Genomic DNA, 17,140 nt, shown 5'->3' on the forward strand with positions numbered 1-17,140 from the left:
GTCCACATTCTCCTGGCCATACGTAAATGTGGGTGTTGACCTCCTGACCCACTGTGGTGTGGTGTTGAACACCATAACCTTGGTTTTTCCAAGATTGACCGACAATCCACTCTCGCTAGCAAATATAATCAAGCATCTAAATGATGCTGCATCCCCTTTGGAGAGTCAGAAATCATCACAATATCATCAGCATATAGTAACAATAGAATCCATGTTCCTGCTAGCTCAGCTCCTCTGTCTCCCTGACGTTCTACATAGTCTAAAAACTCACCTACATACATCCCAAAAAGAATCCGAGATAGGGAGCATCCCTGCTTCACTCCAAGAGTGGAGTGGACCATGTCAAGACATTTCCTCAGTAGTGCGTACCTGTCCCATCACTGTCCTGTATAAAGCCAAAATACCCCATATCAGCTCTATAGGCACACCCATGTCCTATAGTCTGCGTATAAGTCCGACTCTTGACATTGTGTCAAAAGCTTTGCGGAAATCCACAAAGCTACAATAGATTCTCTCGCCATGGTGTCTACCCTCCTCAATAATAGCTCTGAGTGTCGGAATCTGGTCAAGAGTGGAGAAACCTCTTCTGAATCTTGCTTGCCCTGGTGCTCGTATGCCTTCTCGCTCTGCCCATCTACTCAGCTTCTGCTCAAGAACAGATGCATACAGCCTAGCCAATGTGTGACCAACCATGATGGTGTGATAATTTTCGGGAATCATGGGATCTCTTGACTTGAAAATAGGCACAATCGTAGACATGCTCCAAGTCTCAGGAAAGCCTTCATACATGGCTCGATTAAACATCATAGCAAGAAGCTCTGCCAACATATCTCTAGCATGGATGAAGTGCTCTGCTACCAGACCATCATGATCATGTGCTCTCATTGTCTTCATCCTGTCAATGGCTTTCTTTACCCTCTCTGCGGTAAAGGATGTACATGCCTCAGGGCATGTCTCTAGTGGGTCCGACAAAGGTGCTTGAGGTAGGTAAGCCCTTTTCTTTCGATGCACCAGGCCGGCGAAAGATAATCTGTGACTTTCTATGTGTGGTAATACCGATGAGCACTTCCCTCTGTAATTTGATCCTCATCTCTCTACACTCCTCATCATACTAGCTGTTTTGGGGCATGCTCCTAGATCATCTCCGTGTAAGCTGCCTGTGGGGGCATGGAGTGTCTCTGTCAATATCTGAGTGAGTTCATCTAGTGGCTCATCTAGTGGCCGTCTCGGCTCGTGAGTGCATGCTGCCTGTATATCTCATTCATATAAACAGAATCCGTCTCCCTTGTGAAGGTATACCGAGTGTGGGTGGGGACCTCTCCTAATGGAGCTGTGCTGAACTGAAATGTAAGAGTGAAAGACAAGATATCATGATCAACTACCACTCCAATTGGCCTAGTACCCACCAGGAAATCCTGAAAGAATGGAATGAGACTTGGCTGGGCCATACCATAATCCACTGTACTAGCACCATGTCGATGTGGAAAGCATGTAAAACCTCTAGTTGTCGAAATCTTTGTAGGCCATTCTAAATGGCCAATCTATGTGCAATTCCCATATCTATCAAGTATTTGCCATACTCAATGTACTCCTCATCTTGTGATAGTTTGGATAGGCCCATCTTTGTAACTTCCAACTCCCTAAGCATCTCCTCGGAAGTATCATAAAATATTGTATGGTGATGGGCAGTCCTAGCATTGAAGTCCCCTAGTATGACAATGTCACCATCCTTGAAAAACTCCCATATGTCATTATCCAAAATAGCAAAGGGTGATTGTCCTCTAGGTGATGCATATACTGACGTATTAGGAGGAAAGTAACAAATAGCAATGTAGAGGTATCTGCCTGTCTCTGCCCTTAGCCTCAATCACATGTACCTAGCCTGCTCACCCTTACGCGCTATATATATCAATGGATGCAACTCCTCCCTGAATAAAACTGCCACTCCCCCTGAGCCTCGTCCTCGATGCTCTGATCTGGTCTCGTGTCTGCAGACTGTCTCCCATCTATATCCGCTCACCTGTCGCATGGATTGCCCAGGGGCTTTATGCGTCTCAGAATAGAAAATGATCTCTTCCCAAGTGAAACTGTCTTCAAAGGCAGCTACATCAAGACGGAGTGACCCATTACAATTCCAAGCTCCCATCTTTAGTGTGGTCCCATAGATCTCACACTGTCATGCGGAGCGTCGCTCCAGTATCACCACCCTTCCATCCCTGTAAAAAGCAATCTTCTCTTTCTCCCTTGATGCTCTAATTTCCGGCATTACCTCTTGCATATGAGCAACCTGCGAGAGGGTGAGGTCATCTCCAAGAAAGATGCCTATCATTGTTAGAGTCCGTCTCTTCTTCAAGAAGTCCTTCGCTTCCACGGAGGGGAAAACGGAGGATTGAGTGCCCTTTCCTTCGAGGTTTCCCCATTGCTCCCACTTTTCTTATTGCCCACTCTCCAAGCCCTCATATGCGTCTACTCCTTAATCCCCACTAGAGTCATGAGTTTTTTCACCTCTTCATCCACATTATCTTGGTCTCTGAGGCCACATATTCTTACGCGTAATTCCTGCACACGTCTCCTTTGCTTCTCTTCTAGTGTAAGGTTAATGATGGTTGGTGTGGGGGTGGTGGTTATTTCCTTGCCCTTTCCTTTCTTGACAATCTCGATCCATTTCTTTGCCTCTTCTGCTTTTTGTTGGGTCTTTGTGATGACATCTACCCACGAGGTCGTCATTTCTTTTTGTTGCTCCTCACCTTCTTTGATGGCCCGCACTTGTTCTTTAATCGTGTTAAGCTCTTTGATTACCGAGGGTTGAAGTTCTCCCTCTTCGAGGATGTTTTGCGATCGCAGCTCTTTCTTGAGTAGTGCGATTTTCTCATCTTGGGCTTTCACACGATCCTCAAGTGTATGTATTGTGCTTTCCAGTGCCGACATGCACTCGTCGAGTGCCTTAATAGTATTTAGGAGGTGGTGATTAATCTTGTTGATGGATTCCTTCATTTCTTCTTTGCATTTTTGAATGGCATCCTCCATAGGGTCATCCTTGCCATTTTGTTTCCTCATGATTGAAGGCCGCAAAAGGAGAGGGAGAGAGATAGAATGAAGTGAAAAAGAGGATAAAGTGGGGAAGTGAAAGAGAGAAATGAAATGAAACGAAATGTTATATTAACGTCTTCAAGAGGCAAAAGTCACCTATGAGACCAAAAAGTTACAATTGGTGAATCTGATACAACGTCCGAGTACAGAAAGTACAAAGAGGTGAAAAAACTGATGCTGAAACGAAATAGATGGGGATGGGGGATGGGGTGAGGGCTAATATAATGGGTTAGTTGATGGATACACATCACTAGTGATACAAATGAGATACAAATGATCAAAGGTAGGCAGGTTAAGCTCAAATGAGATCCCTCATCAACCGTTGCCGAATCTCATCAATATCCTCCATGGTCAATACTTTGACTTGTCGTCTTGCATGTCGAGCTAGGATGATCTGGATCCTTTGCTGCCACCTTCGTCGATGATGTGAGGCTCCCTGTGGTCGTGGACACTTGGATTTGCCTAGCTCAATGGCTCGATCAATAAACGTACCTATGGTGTGGGTGAGATCTGAGGTCTGCTGTGATGACTGCTCCTCTGGCTGGTGTAAAGAAGTCTATGATCCATCTCAGAGATTGGCTCTCCCGTGATGTCCTCAACAAGCTCTCTTTATGTCTCTGCAACTCTAATAGAAACAATCCAAGACATCTCTGATCCTCGTATCTCATGACTATAGAAAATGGTCCAAAACTCTCTCTGAACAGACAATGGAAGCGGCCTCATATCTCATAGTACACCGGCCAGTGACATGTGTAGCTTTGTCTCTAGCTCCAGGCGACATAGATGACATAGCCTAGCCTCTCCTAGTACCCTCGAAATCGGCTAGTCTCAATCTGAAGCTGATGTGAGGATGTGCACATTTATCCAATAGAACACCGTATCCCATGAGATAAGTGTGTATCCATGTATGGAGGCCTAGTCACAAAACTGTCCTCCGTGAGTTGGAGAAGGTGACCTCTCTATAGAAAGCATCGGAGCCTTATTCAACTTCAAGGTTCTATTCTCAAGATCGACAATCTCAAAGCAGATCTTCTTCAAATACTCCATTTGACCGTGGTAAAGGATGTGATTTTTCTCAAGATCAGCATTCCAATAGTCAGCAAGGTGTTCTTCGTGAAATTCTTTTTCGATTTCAAAGAAGGATGGTTTATGTATAATTTGCGGAGGTGACCATAGATGGTATCAATGTCCAAATCCGTTTAATTTGAAAAGAAATTCTAACGCAAAAACATCATCGAATTCTGAACAACTAGCGTTCGCTCAAGATAAAGGAAAATCTGTGGTGAACACATTTCGTGTCTCAGAGGATACAACTATTCTTATGTAGCATGCTCAATGTGATTCTTCAATTTTGGAGCCTCTCTTAAAGGAAGTTTTGAGCCTTCTCGGAACTCTCAATGATCGGTCCATCAATCTTTTGGTGGACAGCAGATGCTCGAATAATTTCATTAGCACTCAGATAGTTCAACAGCTTGGTTTACCAACTTAGAAGACATCTCACTTATATGATGTTGAATTAGCAGATGGATCAATTTTGAATTGTGATGAGATAGTTCGACAATTGAAGTTCGGTATTCAAAATTATGTAGATCATTCGGTATTCAAAATTATGCAGATCAACTAGATTTCGAAGTCATGCCTTTATCTTACTGCGACATGATTCTTGGTCAGCATTGGTCATTTCAATATGATCCAACTATTAGCTTTCAAGGACATACTATCAATTTGTTCAAAGATGGGCGTGAACTGATTCTACACGGGCTTTATTATGCGGAATGAGTGATTCAAGCCGCACATGTACTAGTCAAATGACATGATACAGTGGATTATGAAGCCAATATGATTTTCGATGCAAATGTAGAAATTATTATTGATGAATTTTTGGGTTCATTAACTTCTCTTGAACCAATTGATGAAGAAAAAGATGATTTCGAGCAAGCAGTTTTTCCAAGTGATACGTCGTTTTACCAGACAAAGATAAGGACATAGCTGCAGATTCTGAGTCAGAAGATGATAATTCTTCCTTTGATTCTTTGCTGGATGATGATATGCCAATTTTAAAGTGACATACTCTGAAAATGATTCTGAAGCATTTTGGGATTTGTTGTTGGAAGACGATTGCAGTCTCAATCTAAGATCCTCTCCAGTGATTCATAGAGTTGAAGTTACCCCATCTGAAGAATTTCTTGATAATATTTCCTCTTCACCAAATATTCACAGCTATTGGAAGATTTTAAATCAAAATTCTTACATCACATGAAGTATTTTGAAGATCAATCTGTTGTTGCAGTCAACCTGATTAAACTAGACTCCTCTAAAGACTCTTTGAAAAATGCAATGACACGAGTTTTAGTAGTCAAAGAAAAAAGGTTTCACAAGACGCAAAGCTTCAAGAGAAAAGGTTTCAGATAACTCAAAGACAGGAGATTTTCGAAGATTCAATGCTTTTCTAGAGTTCTATCAACATCAAAAGTTATTTCTTTGACAAGGGCTCTCATTTTAAATGGGAGGGAATGCCACGATTATGACTATGTTGCAGTATTACATCTACTCCTAGTTGCAGATACGCAAAGTTCCATGCCAAGGAGAACCCCTACGCTTGGATGGTCACGACCCTTCGCTCAAGAGACATGTCTCATCACCAAAATCTACACTCCTTTGACGACTGGTCACACCTCTTCGCTCTATGAATGTGACTCTTCCTCCAATGGTTGCAGCTCTTCTCCGAAAGGATGTGTCTTTACGTCTAAAGTCATGTGTCTTCACCATGAAATGTGTGTTTTCTTTTGTGTCTTTACGTGTAAAGCCACGTCTCTTCACCATGAGACATGTCTTTTCATTTGTGTCTCTTCGTCTCCTGTATAAGGAGCCTATCGTACTTAGTTTTCAAGCATTCATCATTCAATCAAACACACATTCAGTCTCTTGAGTCTCAGTTTGATCTTAAGTATGAAGTTACATGCCATAAATGATTTAGTGTGATTAGCACCCTTTTATCATCATATGTATCCGCAAGAAAGCTCATGAAACATAGATACAAATGACTTAAAGAGACCTTCATACTTCATCTACGATAGAAGTGAGCATGATACCTTAGCATATATAGAGCGGTGTCCACTTCTATTGCATTGAATCCGTATGTACAATTAATGTGCTAGCTCCACCTCCTTTGAACACGTTGAGTTGGGACATACATAGGTTGTTACCCAAAGGTCTCAAGGTAAAGCTGAAATACATTTGGTGACTCTTACAGTTGATGCTCTTCCATGCATTTTGAATCCATAGGTGGATAGTTCTTGAATTGCACCAAATAGCGTCTTGCAACCTGTCCCTTAACTTTTATTTCGTTATGTGCCAAAATATGCCTAGGTACCAAGAGCTCATCAAGTTCATCGACTTCTGGTTGATATTCATCTGGCATATCTTCGTGGCACATCACCCACGAAGGGTCTTAGAAGACTCACGCGAAACACATTATAAATCTTCCAAGTGTCAGGCAATTTCAGCCTATACGCAACATCGTTGATCTTCTCAAATACTTGAAAAGGCCCACAATAAGGCATGATGAGCTTCGGAAACAACCTTTCCTTGCCCTTCATCTTCCTTAACCTTGAATTTTCAAAGTGTAAAAGTACGCAATCACCAGGTGAAAACAACAATTCACGACGGTGACGATCAGTGGTCTTGTTCTGCTTTGCTTGAGTCTTCTCCAAGGCAAGCTTGATCTTCTTATACATTTCATCCATGTTCTCTACATATCAATCTGCCTCAAAAAACTTGTCTTTTGTATGCAAAATGGGAGGAAACTTTCTACCACCCTCAAAAATCTCAAAAGGTGCCTTGCCTGTTGAGACGAATGCACCGTATTGTTGTTTGCATACTCAAGCATACGTAGATATGTTCCCACTTGCCCTTATTATCTGACACATAACATTTTAGCAGATCTAAGATACTAGAATTAGCCTCTTCTGAGGAATGTCCATCAGTTTGTGCATGAAAAGAGGATAAAAACTTGAGCCCATGTTTTTAAACGAGCCTCTTCAAAACAGGCTCATCATATGAGGATCACGATCACTGACAATAGATTGTGGCATACCATGGTACTTGAACACATTGTTTGTAATGGAAATGGCCTATGAACTTTGAGAATAGCAGAATTAAGAAAATTAGAGTGAGCATTTTTGTGAGATTACTATGAGAACTTGGAGGGTGAACTTAATTGATGGTAGCAACATAAACATAGTACTTAATTAACTTGGCATGAACAATACTTTTGCAAGAGAGAGAGTATTAGAGAACATGACAATAGATGAGGACCGGATGTATTTGGAGCTGGTCCCCCCTTCAAAAGGCGTTTGTATTATAGATTCTCCCATCAAGAGAGACTTTGTTACAATACAATCTTTGTGTTCTTTGTGACCTTGGTGATACTATAAAGATGGAAAGCTTCATGCATCATGAGCTTAACATAAACTTTGTAAAAAGCATTAACTATCCCAAGCCTGAGTCCCAAGGCCTCAAACACCTTCGAAGGTGGAGAGAGCTAGCGGGGAATGAGGATAGGGAAGAGGAAGAAGAAACATTCCATAGGAGAAAGAAATAGTTCTTTACTTATCATCACTCTTCTTGCTTAGCATATCATGATAGCATAGTAATGAAGATGAAGAAGATGGCAAGCTTAAGCATTGAAGCATGGCTCTTGGTTGGATTTGCATTCCATAGCCAAGAGTGTTGGTGTAGGCTCTCCACTTCTCAAAAAACTTGGAGAAGGAGATGGAGCTCTTGAATTTTGCACTCCACACAATGAGAGAATATGTGTGTGTGTGTGGGAGAGTATACCCCCCCTCTCATGCTTGGTCCACCTCTCTCTCTCTCTCTCTCTCTCTCTCTCGTATTATTTTATTATTTCCTTTGGACATGTGTCCTCTTTTTCCTCTTTTGAGAGAAAGAACTTAATTATTTATTTTTATGTATCTAAATTCTCATTGGACCCCTTTAAAACCTAACCAATAGCATTCTCAAGCACATCATGAGGGCCACATGTGGAGGATCATTTGAACATGTGTCTTTTATACTTATTAAGTCATTTGGTTGAATGGAATACTTCAAGGACTTATTCAATCAAGCAAGCATGTGTCTTTTATGCTTCTTAAGTCATTTGTTTTGAATTGAATACTTCAAGTCTTAGTGAATTAAGCATGTACGTTCATGCCTCTTGAGAACTTATCTTTGAATTTAACATTTCAAAAACCTTAGTCATTTAAGCATAAAAATCACCTCAAGCTTTGGGCAAGGTTCCCATAACCACTTTAAGCGTCTTAGCACCTCATGCGTGGGTACGATTCCCACCTCGAGATTAGCCCTAGCTTGCGTAAGGCCAAATGACTTTTTAACGCTAACTTTTGGAGGTCCTTAATGAAGCTAACCCTACGGTCTTTAAGCTCCATTAGATAGCATTGCTCTTTGACAGACCATCTCTCATTTGGACCCCTTTACCATTGGTCCGGTGTTGAGATAGATCCGTAAGCACATGTCTACATTCTAACCCTTGTTCCCGTTTATTATCCCACATTAAATGATCAATTTAATATGAGAAAATCATTTGGGTTGGTTAGATATTAGATTTTATGACATTGTACATAAACAATCGTGCCATTTGATCATATTTTATCTTCTTGCTGACAGGAATAAAATGGGCCTGCTTGCTGAACCTACAAATAATGGTCCATATACCATCATTCCATGGTGTTCTTGGAAGATCAAAGATAAAATCCATAGCAATGATTTCCCATGGCTTATCTGGAATAGACAGTGGCTGTAATAACCCTGGTGCCTTTTGCCTGTCAAACATGATCTTTTGGCAAATCATGCATGCTCGCACAAAGGCATCCATATCTCTCCTCAAAGTAGGCCAATAAAAGAATGTCTCGACTGCTTTCACTATCGCATCCATACCATAATCTCCGGCATACAGTGGGACATGGATTTCTACCATAACCTTATGTCACAATGGACTAGGGACACATAATCTGCCATGCATCATTATAAAACCATCCTTGAGGAGGTAGTGCTCATGGCATTGCCCATCTTGCAATTGTTCAAAGATCATTAGAAAATCTTCATCAATAGCATATTGTTCCTTCATGTCACGAAGCTCATGATGATAAGGAATTGGCACAACTAAAATTTGTGGCTTTCTGGATAGCACATCAGCCACAACATTCTTCTTGCCTTCCACATGCAAAATTTGGAAGTGGAACATAGAAAGAATGTTTGCCCATCGCACTTGCTTTTCAATAACTTTGATTGTGTTAAGAAGTATCGCAAGGTTTGATGTTCTGTCTGGACAACAAAATCACCACCTAGCAGGTAGTGTTTCCATCTAGAGAGTGCATGAATCACGGCCAGTACCTCTTTCTCATAGATTTTCATAGTCTTTTCTGGCCCTTGCAAGATTCTGCTCTCGTAAGCTACTACCCGACCATCTTGTATTAACACTGCCCCAATACTATTGCCCACGCATTACATTGGACCACAAATGACTTCCTGAGATCTGGTAAGACAATTATTGGATCCGAATTTATCTTTTTCTTTAAGAGATTAAAAGCTGAAATCACTTTTTGTGTCCACTTGAACGTGACCTCTTTCTTTTGCAAAGCATGTAGGGGTGAAGGAATCTCGGCAAAGTTCGTGATAAACCTTTTGTAGTAAGAGCATAAGTCCAAGAAGCTACTGACATCGTGCACAATCTTCAAATCTGGTCATATCCTAATTGCTTCGACCAATGCAAAATCTATTTGGACACCATCCTTTGACACTGTGGCCAAAAAAGTGAATCTCTTCCAAGAAGAACTTACTTTTCTTAGGATTGACAAGCAACATGTGACTTCGTAGCTCTTCAACACAATGGTCAAGTGATGCCTATGCTCCTCTTCATTCTTTGAGTCGACTATTATGTCGTCAAAGAATGTGTTGACAAACTTTTGATGTGGGCGGAAAATTCAATCCATCATCCTATTGAACGTAGCAGGAGCATTTGTAAGACCGAACGGCATCATTAAGAAATCATACATACCAAATGTCGTCCTAAACGCAGTCTTGTGTATATCCTCTGGCATGATACGAATATGATGGTACCCACTCTTAAGGTCTATCCTATTAAAAATTGCAGCACCCTCTAGTCTGTAAAGAATATCATCAATTCTTGGGATAGGAAACCAGTTCTTGATGGTATTTTTATTCAGTGCACTTGCTGTTTGAACTGGGATTGATGTTGCTAACTTCGGCTATAGCTTTCTTTGCGATCACGCTGTGAAAAGTGAGCACTGTTTGAAGATCTGTCACCAGGGAGAAAATTTTGTGTAGGGCGTCTATTATTGCCAAGACGCTGAGGGGCTAAGATTCTCTATCTCCAAAGTTAGTATGTGAAACTCTCTGATATATGCAGGGAACCTGTTTGGCTCAGGCGGCAAAGAGAGGACTGGGCATGAAAATCCGCATTGGTAGGTTCGAATGCCTTGCAAATAGCGCGCCGAAATTTATCCCAAGAAGGTATGTGGTTACCATCAGCAACCCGTCGTTGCCACCAACTCTCAAGCAAGCCGATCAACTAGGAAAATGAAGATATCAGACAAAAACATTGTCAATGTTGTTAGAAAATAAGACGTAGCTAAATAGATATTTGAGTAGATTACTTAATGGAGAGAGATAGATTTCACACACAAGAGATTATAGAGTAGAGAGAGAGAGAGAGAGAGAGAGAGAGAGAGAGAGAGAGAGAGAGAGAGAGAGAGAGTACACACAATATACGTGGTTCACCCAATGTGGGCTACGTCCACGGGAAAGCAGCCACTCAATGGCTTTAGTACTTCAAAACAAGAAGTAGTTTACAAAGGGATTATACCCTTAATGGAGCTCCCGCCTTGCTTCACTCTCACCACCTCACACTCACCTTGTTGCATTAACTTCAGACTATGAAATGTGTGTAGAAATGGCCTCCTTTTATAGGCCAAAAGGGCTTCCCTCTCTTATGAGAGGCAGCCATGTGTAGCCGCCCTTGTGCGAATAAGTCCAAATCGGACCCTCCAATCCGCCCATGTGTGGCCGCCCTTGAGAAGACAAGTCCGCTTTTGAATTCGACCACCGGCCATTGAATTCAGCCACTGGCCACCGGCCATTGACTTTCGACTGCTGGCCACCGGCCATTGACTTCCGACCACCGGCCAACCGATCGGTTGTTTTCCGACCACTTTTTGGCTGCCGTCCGGCCATAATATTCCGGCGAAAAAAAAAGTCTTGGGGGCCTCTGCCCCCAAGGCCTCTAAAGTTGCCCCTGATTCTTGTCCATGAAAATTTTGGTTTTCGGTGAGTGATTTTCCTTCACGCACGATGGCTTCTCCTCATAATGGGGGCCTTACAAATGTGCTCTTTTACCACAGAAAATTACAAGGGTAAATCAGGCTCTATACTTAATAATCTCCCACTTGGAGACTGATCTCCAAACCAAACCTGTGACTGCTTTCCATTCTGGCTTCTTATCTTTGAATGCCGATTGAAGATGAGCAAAAGCTCAACTTCTCCTTGTTGACCACCTTTGTAAACATGTCTGCAGGATTTTCACTTGTATGCACCTTTCCTAGCTTTAGTTGTCCCTCTTCCAAAAGAGTGCGTATGAAGTGATATCTCACCTCAATGTGCTTTGTCCTTGAATGAAAGGCTGAGTTCTTCGCAAGATGGATAGCGCTTTGGCTATCACTGTACAAGACACAATTGTTTTGTTTGAATCCAAGCTCTTCTAAGAATCTGTGAAGCCACATAATTTCTTTGCTTGCCTCCGTCATTGCTACATACTCTGCTTCCGTGGTAGAAAGTGAAACCACTTTCTGCAGCTTTGAAGCCCATCTTACTGCTGTGCCTCCAACCGTAAACACATAGGCATTAGTGCTCTCTCGAGTATCTTTGTCACCTGCCATATCTGCATCAGCATACCCTTCTAGAAAAATATCAGTTCCTCCAAAATACAAAGCATTTGTTGTTGTCCCTTTTAGATACCTAAATATCCACTTCACAGCTTGCCAATGCTCTTTACCTGGGTTGTCCATGAACCTACTCACAACTCCCACTGCATGTGCAATGTCTGGCCTTGTCCAGACCATAGCATACATTAGAGAACCTACCGCTGCAGCATATGGAACTTTACACATATATGCTATCTCCTCTTGTGTCTTTGGACACATATCCTTCGTTAGTTTAAAATGACCAGCCAAAGGTGTAGAAACTGGTTTTGCATTTTGCATTGCAAACCTTTCTAGTACCTTCTTGATGTAATCTTCTTGAGATAGCTTTATTGTCTTCTTCATCCTGTCCCTTGATATTTTCATACCAAGTATCCTCTTTGCAACACCTAAATCTTTCATTGAAAAAGATTTAGACAGCTCCTCTTTTAGGTCTTTGATGTCCTGCATGTTAGCACTTGCAATCAGCATGTCATCAACATACAACATTAGGATGATGAACTTCCCATCTCCCAAATTCTTCGTGTAGACGCAGTGATCCGAGTTGCATCTTGTGAATCCATGATCCAACATCCATCGATCAAACTTCAAGTACCATTGTCTTGATGCTTGCTTTAAACCATACAAGCTCTTCTTTAATCTGCAAACATTTTTCTCCTTACCTTTTACTTCATACCCCTTTGGTTGAAGCATGTAGATTTCCTCCTCTAAGTCACTGTGAGGGAATTCCGTATTTACATCCATTTGCTCGAAATTTAAATCACGAGCAGCCACAAGGTTTAAGAAAAGCCTAATTGAGTTCATTTTTACAACAGGAGAAAATATTTCATTGAAGTCAATACCTTTCTTTTGAGAAAACCCTTTTACCACAAGCCTAGACTTGTACCTTTTCTTCCCACCTTCTTCTTCCTTCAGCTTGTACACCCATTTGTTTTGAAGTTCCCGCTTACCTTTAGGCAACTCAACCAACTCCCATGTTTGGTTGCGATGTAGTGAGTCCATCTCCACTTGCATACTCTTCGTCCATTCTTCTTTGGATTCATGTTGCATAGCTTCTTCGTATGATTCCGGCTCTCCAGAATTTGAGATCAAGAGATGGTTGAAGGAAGGAACAAACCTTTCTGGAGGTCTACTTGCTCTTGTGGATCTTCGGGGAATAGGTTGAGGCTCCTCATTTGGTTGACGTTGTTGCACATTGTCACCGTTTGCAGTCCTTGAGTCTTCACCGTCCTCAAGCTCCATGTACTCATCACCTGTTTCTTTTGTTTGTTTTCTTTCCAAGTAATCTTTGTACATATTTTGTTCGTTAAAAATTACATCCCTACTCCTTAAGATTTTACCATCTTCAGGATTCCATAGGCGATACCCAAAGTCACCTTCTCCATAGCCAATGAAGAAACACTTTTTGGACTTTGCATCTAGCTTTGATCTTAGGCTTCTATCTATGTGCATGAAAGCCTCACACCCAAACACTTTGAGAAATGCATAATTCACCGGTTTACCTGTCCATGCCTCTACTGGAACTCCCCCATCCAATGCCGTTGATGGTGACTGATTGATTAAGTACACAGACGTACTTACAGCTTCCGCCCAAAGCTCAAGCGGTAGGCCTGCATGTAGCCGCATGCTTCGTGCTCGTTCCATGATTGTCCTGTTCATCCTTTCCAAAATCCCATTTTGTTGAGGTGTCCTTGGGGTTGTCCTTTGCCTCCGAATGTCATTGCTAGCACAAAAGCTTTCAAAAGCTTGGCTGCAATATTCGCCTCCATTGTCGGATCTGAGGCATTTAACTTTGGTACCTGTTTCATTCTCCACAAAGGCTTTCCACCTTTGAAATATGGAAAATACATCGGATTTATTCTTCATGACATAAACCCATGTTTTTCTAGTCGCATCGTCTATGAATGTTACATAGTACAATGAGCCACCAAGTGATGGTGTACTTGCAGGACCCCAAACATCAGAATGAACCAACTCAAGTTTTTTTTTTCTTTTATTTCCTGATTTTTGAAATTTTACCCTCTTTTGTTTACCATAAACACAATCTTCACAGAACTCTAAGTCCACTTCTTTCAAACCTGGTAGAAGCTTCTTTGTTTGAAGGATTTGCATTCCTTTGGCACTCATATGCCCAAGTCGGTAGTGCCTCACCGCACTCTCAACTTCTGTAGTTGCTGCACAAGCTGAAGGTTGCGTGCTAACAGTACATAAGTAAAGTGTACCGACTTTTTCTCCCTTGGCAACCACCAAAGATCCCTTTGAGATCTTCCACCGTTTGTTTCCGAATGCAATGTTGTGACCTTCATCGTCCAATTGTCCTGTAGAGATCAAATTTTTGCGAAGAGAAGGAACATGCCTAACATCTTTAAGCTTCCATTCATTTCCGTTAGCAGTTTTGACAAAAACTGTACCTTTGCCGACAATCTCACAAGCTTCATCATCTCCCAGGTATACATACCCAAAATTACCTTTGGTGTAGTCTTGGAAATGTTGCTTGTGTGGTGTCGCATGGAATGAAGCCCCGGAATCTATTATCCAAGAATTAGACACATTGTCTAATGAGAGAATTAGAGCATCTTGCTCTACTTTACCTGCCACATTGGCCTCCGATGTTGGCTTGTTGTCTTGAGACTCTGTCTCCTTCTTCTTCCTGGACCAGCAATCCTTCTAGACGTGGCCCTTCTTGCCGCAGTTCCAACATCAAGAACTGACTTTGTGCGTGACTTGCTCCGCCTTGAGCGATCACGACCCTTTTGGTTTTTGAACCTCTCCTTAGGCCTTCCTCTTGTTTCCATTGATAGTGCAGCACTTGATGATTCTCCTGTGCTTCTCCTTTGCATTTCCTCGCTTAGGAGAACACCCACAACATCATCAAACTTAAGAGTATTTTTACCAGAGATAGAATTACTTACAGCCATCACAAGGCTGTCCCAACTATCCGGTAGAGATGATAATATAAGGAGAGCTCGCACTTCGTCATCGAAATTGATTTTCACCGATCGAAGTTTACTTATGTTTGTGTTAAAGTCATTTAGGTGTTCTGCAACTGAACCATTCTCTGCCATCTTTAGATTGAACAAGCGCTTCATAAGAAATACCTTATTGGATGCCGATGGTTTCTCATAGAAGTCGTCAAGTGACTTCATCAAGTCCTTCGTGGTCTTCATCTCCAAAACATTGAAGGCCACCGTTGACGCCAAGCTTAACCGGATTTTTCCGAGTGCCTTTCGATCAAGGACAATCCATGCTTCATCTGCCATTGTTGCGGGCTTCTTCGCAAGACCGCCTAGTTGCAAATAGAGGTCCTTCTGGTAGAGATAGTCTTCAATCTGCATCTTCCAATGTTGGTAGTTTTTGCCGTTGAACTCCTCAATCTTGAGCTTCCCTTCCTCCGCCATAACTCACACTCAATTCAAGGAATCCTTTCCTTGAGATAATTTAGCTACGAGCAAACCTTGCTCTGATACGAATTGTTAGAAAATAAGACGTAGCTAAATAGATATTTGAGTAGATTACTTAATGAAGAGAGATAGATTTCACACACAAGAGATTATAGAGTAGAGAGAGAGAGAGAGAGAGAGAGAGAGAGAGAGAGAGAGAGAGAGAGAGAGAGAGAGGGAGTACACACAATATACGTGGTTCACCCAATGTGGGCTACGTCCATGGGAAAGCAGCCACTCAATGGCTTTAGTACTTCAAAACAAGAAGTAGTTTACAAAGGGATTATACCCTTAATGGAGCTCCCGCCTTGCTTCACTCTCACCACCTCACACTCACCTTGTTGCATCAACTTCACACTATGAAATGTGTGTAGAAATGGCCTCTTTTTATAGGCCAAAAGGACTACCCTCTCTTATGAGAGGCAGCCATGTGTAGCCGTCCTTGTGAGGATAAGTCCAAATCGGACCCTCCAATCCGCCCATGTGTGGCCGCCCTTGAGAAGACAAGTCCGCTTTTGAATTCGACCACCGGCCATTGAATTTGGCCACTGGCCACCGGCCATTGACTTCCGACCACCGGCCAACCGATCGGTTGTTTTCCGACCACTTTTCGGCCGTCGTTCGGCCATAATATTCCGGCGAAAAAAAAAGTCTCGGGGGCCTCCGCCCCCGAGGCCTCTAAAGTTGCTCCTGATTCTTGTCCGTGAAAATTTTGGTTTCCGGTGAGTGATTTTCCTTCACGCACGATGGCTTCTCCTCATAATGGGGGCCTTACAAATGTGCGCTTTTACCACAGAAAATTACAAGGGTAAATCAGGCTCCATACTTAACAAATGTGTGGGGTAAAACTAACTTGAACGACTGGCTCCAAAGATATTGGGGTGAACCCCGTCTTGTAATGGCCAAAGATGTTGGCCAAATGTAAAGGCCAAACCTAAAAATAAAAATAAACTTCATTTGTGTCTATCGCTTGATGTCTTCCTGTGCAATGCCAAAACGAGAGAGAGAAGGAGTGGCATCGCTTGCACTGCTTCGGTTTTGTGAAGACAAACGATCAGCAAGTCCATGCAACCCCTCCGAGCCGTCCGTGTTGGACAAGGAGACCTCCATTTTGAATAGTCATTGGTCTGGTAAGCGCTTGTTGCGGTGACCATTATAAGGATCAGGCAGTTTAACATCCAGTTTCTTCTTCTGTGTAGCATTAAAAATTATATAAAGTAATTGAAGTTGGAAATTGTCTACCTCATCAATTGGATCTGGTTTGTTTTGTTCATCCACTGAAGCTTCGGAATAAGGTGGTGGAGAAGCAGCATTAGTCCGAGAAGCAGTATGATCAGTCTGTGATGAGTTTTACGTTTGCATCTGCTCTAGGCGAGTGAGAAGTGATGCGAGGCTTGTGGAAAGTGTGCCCATTTTCTCCTTGATAAGAAAAAGGGCATCCTCAGAGGAAACTCGAGTAGGTGCAGGAGCAGGTTCTGGGACTTTAGTCGGGGAATCGAGAGTGTCCGGATTTTGGGTAAAACGTCCTCCAAAACAACATCTATATACGAGATGAAGGGAATATGCACGTAATCCCCATCGGCCATCGCAAAGAGC

This window comes from Adiantum capillus-veneris, chromosome 16 (genome assembly GCF_014529385.1).
Source record: "Adiantum capillus-veneris isolate H3 chromosome 16, ASM1452938v2, whole genome shotgun sequence".
Lineage (NCBI taxonomy): Eukaryota > Viridiplantae > Streptophyta > Polypodiopsida > Polypodiales > Pteridaceae > Adiantum > Adiantum capillus-veneris.